The sequence below is a fragment of the Macaca nemestrina genome, chromosome 7, assembly GCF_043159975.1.
Source record: "Macaca nemestrina isolate mMacNem1 chromosome 7, mMacNem.hap1, whole genome shotgun sequence".
Lineage (NCBI taxonomy): Eukaryota > Metazoa > Chordata > Mammalia > Primates > Cercopithecidae > Macaca > Macaca nemestrina.
In genome coordinates this window covers 50,870,457-50,879,954 of record NC_092131.1, presented here as the reverse complement: position 1 = coordinate 50,879,954, position 9,498 = coordinate 50,870,457, and the positions used below count along the sequence as shown (strand labels likewise).

General features: G+C 38.6%; 1 long non-coding RNA gene across 6 annotated transcripts in view; it reads right to left on the bottom strand.

The window, feature by feature from the left end:
• LOC105473604 (uncharacterized) overlaps positions 1 to 9,498 on the bottom strand; it is a 32,685-nt gene continuing 23,187 nt past the window's right edge. For 4 of the 6 annotated variants that reach the window (XR_011625853.1, XR_011625849.1, XR_011625850.1 and 1 more), the window contains 2 exons: positions 6,392 to 6,517; positions 1 to 1,352 (listed from right to left, as the gene is read on the bottom strand). This is a non-coding gene — a long non-coding RNA (uncharacterized lncRNA). The remainder of the gene's footprint in view (positions 1,353 to 6,391; positions 6,518 to 9,498) is intronic. The other 2 variants (XR_011625852.1, XR_011625854.1) reach the window with 1 other exon arrangement.

The window sequence follows — 9,498 nt, the reverse complement described above, 5'->3', positions numbered from 1 at the left end:
CTTAGAGATATATTCACATTTGCATAATGTCCTCTGTAAGTTAGTCTTTGGTCCTTAAGGGTGTTTAGAATAACTGCATGCAAGAATATATTTAATCCAATCTCATTTTAGCTTTTGCTCTTTTAAGATTTCAAAATTAATAAATCCTCCTGATACTCCAAATTACCATGAGCTTTTATAAGCATAACTTTGTAACTTTAACCCATTTATGAACATACCCCACAGGCAAATGTACTAATGAATAAGAAATAACATTAGAAGTTTAAAAGATGGTCTCTTTATGAAGTAATGTAAGAAAATCCTGTTAGCTGGATCAAGTACAAAAGTGCGATTTCTTAAAAAATAGAAAATCCGTCACAAAATTACATGTAATTACAATAACCAAAGGATAGAAAGTAAGAATAGTTGAAGTACCATGCATTATTTAACTTAGTACATGTTATCACTTGCTTGCATATGGATGAAAGCAGGGGAAAAAAGGAACTGACATAAACTCTCCGCCTGCAGCTAAAGAAATTGTGGTATTTTGTACCTGACTTCCTTGTATGTGAATTCTTGGCCAAAACCATCAACACACCTGATAGGTAGAATATGCTTCAGGTTTCTTCAGTCATTACCTGCTGGCTGCTTCTCTTCTTTAACCCCCTTCTCACTGTCTACCTTATTCTAAGGTTACATTACAAAATAAAGTCAGTGTTCAGAGCTGAAGAAAATACTAAAATCAGCTTGGTCAACAAACTAGGCCACTCCTTCAATCTGGGCAACAAAATTACGAGCCATATCTTATTATCATAGGCACACTTACATGTGAATTTATATCTTCCAAATTATTTCGTGGTGTTTTTATTCCATTTGTTGGTACTAACTGCCATACTGCAAAACAGCCTCTCTCACACCCTCTAGTTCACTGAGTAGGACACTGTCGCATACAAGGGATAAATTGCTTGCCCAATGTCACATGCTAGTGCCTGCCTGGGCAGAAAAGAGAATTTAGATTCATTGAGATGCTAATCTTACATGGTTCACTAAGGAGATGTCTGAAAAAAGGATGAAGTACTGCCTTAAAGCATTTGAAAAGAAGATTGTGAAGAGCAGGAAATGATATTATGTGATAAGCTGCGAATACGGAGAGAGTCTTGCATGTGGGCCAGCGGAGTCTTCACGGCAGAATGTCTAGTATGTTATCTGCAGCCGAGGGCATGAGGAGAGGGTGGGGAAGCAGTGATGGGTGGGATGTTTCCAGATGGAAAAAGTGGGGCTGACTTCTGCAAGCCTTTCCTGGAATGGGTGCTCTCCGATGTTGCTGGCAATCTTCCTGGAAAGCGCCACAGCATCAAAAGTTTCTATTCTTCCTGTGTTAAGTAGAACTGAAATGTTAGCAAAATCCTATGTTCAAAAATTAGATACAGACTTATGTTTATGATGAAAAATTAGGAATAACTTAAATAACCAACAAATGGAAAACAGTAAATGATGGTATATTTATGTGATAAAATATTTAATGTCATGGGCAAGTGCTTTTTCTATAATATTATATTTAAAAATATAAGTGTATCAAGTAAAATAATCCCTAATGAAACACATTAAATTGTTAGTAATGATTTTATCTCTAAAGGGTAGGGTTAGGACAGGGTTTAATTTTTTTGTCATTTTTTATGTTTTTCAAATTCTTTATAATAAGCATGTATTACTTTATAATCAGAAACATAACTTTTTTTTTTTTTTTTTGAGACAGGATCTCACTCTCGCCTGGGCTGGAGTGCAGTAATGCAATCACGGCTCACTATAGCCTCAACCTCCTGGGCTCAAGTGATTCTCCCATCTCAGCATCCCAAGTAGTTAGCACCACAGGTATGCACCATCATGCCTTGCTAATTTTTATACTTTTGTAGAGATGGGGTTTTGCCCTGTTGCCAAGACTGATTTCAAACTCCTGGCCTCAAGTGATCCTCCTGACTCAGACTCCTGAAGTGTTGGGGTTATAGGCATGAGCCACCATCCTCTGGCCACATTTTTAAATTACCATACAAGATTCTTTCACACAGTTGGTGGAAGGATGAATTAGTATCATCACTTAGTGTGCAAAGATATATGTAAGGATGTTTATTTTAGCATTAATTGTAAAAATAACAAATTGGAGAAAACAAATGTCTACCAGCAAGGAAACGGATAATCACTATAAATATTATAATTGTTATTATTATTAAATAAGTAACATTTATTGGTTCTTATTAAGTGCTAGACATAGTTCTAAGTATTTAAAGTGTCTTAATCTTTTTCATCTCCACCATAATTTTTTGAAATATATACTATTATTATCCTCATTTACAGATGAGATATTACAGACATAATATTCATTACCTCTAGCTTTTAAAGCTTGAGATTCTGATGCACTGGCATGGATGCCCATGATAAAGCAAATCACAAAAGACAATATTTCAGATAATTATCTTTTTGTTTTTAAAAAACGTGTATACAAAAATGTAAGCATTTGTGCATTTAAACAGGTCTGAATAAACAAATCAGATTCTTGATAGGGCCTTCTGGGAAGTAAGTGTAGAAGTGATGAAGGAAGTTTTACATGTTAGTTCATATAGTTCTCAATGTTTTATATTGATTCTTGTAATTAATATATTATGTTTTTAAAAGAACAATGGCTGGGCGATGCCTGTAATCCCAGAACTTTGGGAGGCTGAGGTGGCAGATCACCTGAGGTCAGGAGTTCGAGAAAATCCTGGCCAACATGACAAAAACCCATCTCTACTAAAAATACAAAAATTAGCCAGACGTGGTGGCAGCCGCCTGTGATTCCAGCTACTCAGGAGGCTGAGGCAGAAGAATTGCTTGAACCCGGGAGGCTGGAGGTTGCAGTGAGCCAAGATTGGGCTGCTGCACTCCAGCCTGGACAACAGAGTGAGACTCCATTTCAAAAAAAAAAGAAAGAGGAAAAGAAAATTACACTATCTTTAGACAACTTACATTGAGGAAAACAAAATGCAAACCAGCTAGAAGAATTCACAAACCACCAAACAGAACTTGAGCGTGCAAACTACAGGATGGTTGATATTATCTTAGCCAAGACTACATGGATAAAAATAGTAGGGGCACATTTGAGCAAAGTTACTCAGAGAATAATGAGAACTACAAGTTTGGGGTCACAAAGGAAATGGCTTAGTTAAGCAAAGGGTATATATTAGGAAGCCAGCAAAATGAACTTGGTAAGGTAATATAGTTTGTTAATGGAGACCCCTGAATAGCAGGTTCACAATGTGGGGCTTGATCCAGTAAGAGGTAGTAACTACTGTAAGTTCTAAGGCAAAGAAATAACATGTAGGACACAGAATATTTTCAGATTCATCTTACAGGTGATTCAGATGGATTAGCAAGAGACAAATCCATAGGTAGTTAGGGCTAGATCAAAATCAAGGCATAAAATAAGAAAGATCCAGGACTAACGCAGAGACTTGGGGAAAGGAGAGGAAGAGCCATCTCAAAACAGCTCCACCCTTAGCCCAGGCAAGAAGGCCCCTGCCTGGGATCCAGGATTTTAGAAGCCTCCACATATTGCAAAAATTCAAACAACTAAATTTAGTCAGTTTAGTAATGAGCACATGGACATGTCTTTCTGGGTTGAATGTTCTCTAAAAATCCACTCTGTAGGCCTCGGGGAAATGCTTTTCCACCCTTTTTGTCCTATTCCCTTAAGGTGAATGAAATGCAGTGATGTTCAGGCATCAACCATGAAGGTTTGCGGTTTGCGCTTCTGCCAACATTAGAAACATACTGCTTTGCAGTACAAGAGGGCCTGAGCAGAAGTGCTTGCGATCAAGAAAATGCAGTCACTTCCTCGCCACATAGAAGACACAGATTTTTGCATAACAAAATATTTTGCTCAGCAGCATTGAGCGTGCATTTTTGTGCTTCTCTTTGTGTTTCCATCCATGGTTTCAGAGTCCTCATGATTAGTGAGAGCTGAGGAATACGCTGTATTAAATAATTTGTGTTACTCTCACATTTGAGGATCTAGATATAATATCCATGTAACACACTAAAGATTTTGTGCAGTTTCATTCTTACAAAATTATTTAATAAACTTGTTAGAAATGTAAATAAAAATTGAATTAACCTGTCAGCTTTATCTAAATAATTTTGCTTTAAAATATTTATATTTATTATTTGTATTTTAGCTTTTAACTTTAATAGTTAAATTTAAATATTTTAGAAAAAGCTTTTTTGAAAACACATTGATAAATAATTTTTATTTTTGGTAAAAATATCTTAATTTGTCAATATCTACCTCAAGTTATACCTTTTCTGAAAATACATTTAAATGTATTCTTGAATACAATTTCATTTTATTTTTAATCTTTCAGGTAGTTACTATTAATACAAATTGCATGAAAATCTTGATTATAACAAAATAATTGGTGATTTGACTGAAAAGAAGCCAAGAAAAATTAATTGTATTAAATTCACACATAATGACTTATGAAATATGTATATCTTTATTTTATCACTCATCTAAACAGTGCCAGCCCATCAACAGAACACCCAGACATGTATAATTATAATTAAATTCTATTGCCTTTGACATTTGGCCAACTTTCAGTCATATGTAAATTATAGCTTTACCCAAACCATGTTATCATGAAGGTATTTTTCAAGGGAAAAAGGAATGCAATTTAGTCAATGGTTTGTAAGCTTGATTTTTTATAACTTTCAAATGCTTAGATATGGAGTATACACGCCACTATTATATTCTTGCCCTAGGTCTCTAAGATGACACAGGCAGTCCCGGATTAAAGAGACATTAAAAAGAAATGTCTAATAAAGGACATGGGAGCAAAGGAAATGGAGGCATTAAGGATAAAAAGATGACTAATCTGGTATCCCCAATGACAGAAGGAGGGAAGTTGGAGAGCGCAGCTTGAATCCACCTGTCCTTTCGTAAAGCCTGGTGAGTATGAGTGGTTGTAATCAGTCACAAACCTCAGGCGTCAGCTAAGGAACCACAAACTCAGAATCAATAGTATCAGTCAGGAGTAGGAGGGTCAGCTGACCCACACCTGACCCAGCCCTGTGAGGACAGCAGCTATGGAGTAGTCCCTGAGCGTGGTGGCTGGAGTGGACAGCACTCTGCTGGATGGAATCAGATTTCAGTACTTCTACTACGGACAATCCCAGAGTGGATTTTAAACTGAGATTCAGAAACAGGTATTATTTCAGAACACCTAATCACATCATAAGGTTGCCAGAAGCAAATTTTATTAAATAAAATCTCTAGATCTTTTCTGTTACTGTTCTCTAAAAATCACTTCCTTCTCTCTCAGCTGGCCACACATCTGGGCATTGCCTCACACTGTGGTGCTCTGCTGACCTCGTCTTCATGTTCCTTAGGCTTTGTGTTAAGGTTACCTTTTTCTTTTAGGTCATCTAACACTTTAAAGGACCAATCACTCTCTTCGCTTGGCCTCAGGCTACTTTTTCCTCCTTGTCACATTCGCCACCCAAGTAGGCATTACCAGTGGCAGCGGGGCCAGCACACTGATCCTTCTCACAGCCTAGTATGACTGTTCTAACTCATTTCCGTCTCCTCTGGCTCTGCCCTACATGGAGCAGGTCTGAATATGACCCTCTCACATTTGAGTGAAAAAAAGATTAGGATTTCAGCAAAGAGCCATGAGGAAGGCTAACCCCCACGCTAACAGATGATTTCAGCTTTTCCTTCCTTTCAAATTCCTTCCCCTCCACCTCAGCCACTACTACCACCTAAGGCATTAGGAATCTTCCGGGGTCAAAGCAGTGCTTTCCATAACTGACACACACACAGTCTTTAAATAAGACTTTCAGGCTGGGCGTGGTGGCTCACGCCTGTAATCCCAGCACTTTGGGAGGCTGAGGCGGGCAAATCACCTGAGATCAGGAGTTAGAGAGCAGCCTGGCCAACATGGTGAAATCCCATCTCTACTACAAATACAAAAATTAGTTGGGTGTGGTGGTGCACACCTGTAATCCCAGCTACTTGGGAGGCTGAAGTAGAAGAATTGCTTGAACCCAAGAGGTGGAGGTTGCAGTGAGCCAAGATCATGCCACTGCACTCCAGCCTGGGAGACAGAGCGAGAATCTATCTCAAAAAAAACAAAAACAAAAACAAACAAAAAAAAACTTTCAAAAGGTCTTTCAATACATTTGAACGTTTTGTAGACTGTCTTACTCATTTTATGAGGTTAAGATGTAGTGACACTCACCCCTACCCACATTCAATTCATGCTGTTTTAAAAATTCAGTTCAAGTCAATTAATCATGCATAGGATAAGACTTACTAATGTATTCCCAGTCTCCATTCACCACCAACCCCCCACCCATCCACACACACATATCACCCCCTTACCAGCTAAGGGAATGTTGTCCATTTCTCCTCATTCTGTCATCCTCTAAGCACATTTTGGCATTTGCCAAACCAGTTTGGGCTCTTTGTGAGACAGAATTTGAGGAACGAGTAGACAGAAAAAAAGACCTGAGAAAGAGAAAAACGGGAAAAAAATCTTGCTAGCTGAGCCACTTCCCTTGCTCTCCTTTGTTGTTAAAAATTGAGGTGATAGGTAAAGCTGAAAAGGAATTAAAAAAAAAAAAAGCCTGAGCTATTTATTTTCTTACTTTTCCAAATGGAAAGATAGAATTTCAAAATGGTGGCCTTTTCCTACATGAAAAATTTACTATAGAGAGGCTTCCAATATTCTATTTCTTGGCCTGTTGGTGGATCCACAAATGTTCTTTGTGATGGATCACTGAGCTAAATATTTTTTATTTTTGCATTTTTCTGATATGAGAAAAAAGTTGAAAGTTATTAAAAGCATGACTTTCTGCGGTGTTGTCCACTAATAACTGAAACTCAAAATGTTGGGAAAAGTGTAAAACGATCTTTTATTCTTTTTGATAGTCTCAGAGTTGGGAACAGCTCCTAAATTTGGAAACATCTAGGTTTGCACATTCACTATTACTGTCTCACCCATTAAGAAAAGACTGACTCATTTAAAAGCTACTTTTTACACATTTAGAATTTAGGGAAATCCTGGAAATAATTTACCAAACACTACCCTGCTCCTCACTTTACTATTGAAATGTATTTACATTTTAAACATAATACTATCCAGATATTTGCTCATAATTCTGCCATGCTTATTGTTCCAAGAAATGTGGATTTCCATCCATCAGAGAGTTTGAAATCAGGTTCCAAAACAAGGAGCCTAACTCTGAACAAGAACCCATCATTTATCATGAGGATATAATTCACCTCAAGAAGTTGCCACAGTTTAAGTATGCCAGATTTAGGGATAAAATCCCTTTGGGTCTGTGGAGAGGGTGGAAATTTTAATCAACTATTTTCTAGCTCATAGAATCCCATATGGTGTTGGGTCATTGTGAACATGGGAATGCTTTGACATTGCACACCGCTTTTGTTTCTTCCCCTAAAGTAAAGCCACAACATCCTCTGTTTGAGGAGCTGCATTAGGTGGAAGTTACTCCCAAGAGCCTGTTGATATATGCTGGCAAAGCTACCCAAGCAAGTCACGCGTGAGTAGTCTTCTTGCTAATGTTTTGGCATGTCATGATTATGCACTGCTAAGTCTTTGTCAGGAATAAACCTGTTGCCAATATTTGTTGTTCATGCCTGTTGTTATTAATTTTCTTTTTTCCCCATCCTTATAGCAATCACGCTCTATTGCAAAGGGGAAGGAGAAAAAGGAAGGAAGATGAAGATTGCTGTCCTTCCCAATTGCTTGCAAGAGCACAGGGAGATGAAGTCTGGGAGAAGGAGAGGAGGGTGTATCAAACAACCTCCAGAAAGGAAGGTCATTGGCATGAATTCCTAAGCCTAAAGCAGTTGTACTCTACCTTGGCTGCACATTGGAATCACCAGGGGAAATTTTAAAAGGTTGATGTCTGGGCCCCTCCCCCATGTTTAAATGTGTCTGGGGATGGGCTAGAGCATCAGGACTTTACTTAACTTCCTGAGGTGACGCTGATGTGGAATCAAGATTGAGAGCCACTGCTCTTAACTCAGTGAGCAATCCCTGCCAGGATCCACTCTTCAATGGTTCCTTGTCTTCCATTCTGACTCATGAAATTATCCCCTTTCAGATGTTGTAGGATCACGTGATATTAGAGCCATCCAAGATCTGCAAGACCAGTTCATCTTGCCCTCGCTTTTGAAGTAGCTATGATGTGCCTGGATCTGGGTCACTCTTCTGCCTCTTACTTAAATGAGCTATGACAAGTCCCGATGTCTCTCCCAGCCTCTTTTATCTAAGATACTGGACATTTGAGAAATTCAGTGGCCATTATAAAGGCATCAGATTCAGTTTCAGGCATAGTTGGTTAGTAAATGATCCCTGTTTCTGTTTTTATAGATGGCAGTATACCCCAAAGGGGTAATTGTCTGGAGCTCTTTCTATTATCACTGATGCTGTCAGCAGTTTCTTGCTCAAGTGCTGATTTTTTGTTTTTTGGTGTTGTTGTTGTTGTTGTTGATGACAGAGTCTCCCTCTGTCATCCAGGCTGGAGTTCAGTGGTGTGATCTCAGCTCACTGCTGCCTCTGCCTCCCTGGTTCAAGCAACATTTGTGCCTCAGCCTCTCAAGTAGCTGGGATTACAGGCATGCACCACCACACCCATTCAAATTTTGTGTTTCTAGTAGAGACAGGATTTTGCCGTGTTGGCCAGGCTGGTCTCGAACTCCTGGCCTCAAGTGATCCACCCGCCTTGGCCTCACAAAGTGCTGGGATTACAGGTGTGAGCCACCGCACCTGGCCTGTTTCTGTTTTTTAATAGGACCAAGTGAAAACACATCATTTGAACTCTATCCATTGGTCATCTCTCATCCCCTTCTCCCATCACCAAACAAACACACATACCCACAAACTTGGTTCAAGAAGATTTATAATACAGGGGCAAACAGAAATGTTAATACTGCCTTGGGATTTCTAGGGCTGGGACTGCTCACTGACTCCAGCTCTGAAAATATTTCCACTTTGGAGTCCCAGACAATCTATCCACACCTTCTCTGTTATCTCCTCCATCGACAAAATGGAAAAATTCCACCAGAGATTAATTCTTGCCTGCATGGCACTTTAAAGATTAAAATGCACTACATTAAAAAAGCAAAGCATAAACCATAGGGAGGAGTAGACAAAATCACCAAGGGAAGAGGTAATAACAAGTGAATCAACCAGAAGGTAAGCCTTTACTAAAAATGAGTTACACAATTGCTATAAACTTAGATTTCCTGTCTTGATCCCTTGAGTATCTGTAGTTTGCCTGATTGAGACTTAACTGAAATCAAAATTCCAGGCAAAGCTGTTGTGCTTATATAAAAGGAAAAGCCTGTTTTTTTAAATTAAAAAATCCAAGATAAGTTAGTTCTTAGGTGAATATTGGGGTTCTCTCTCTCTCTCTCTCTCTCTCTCTCTCTCTCTTTCTGTGTGTGTGTGTGTGTGT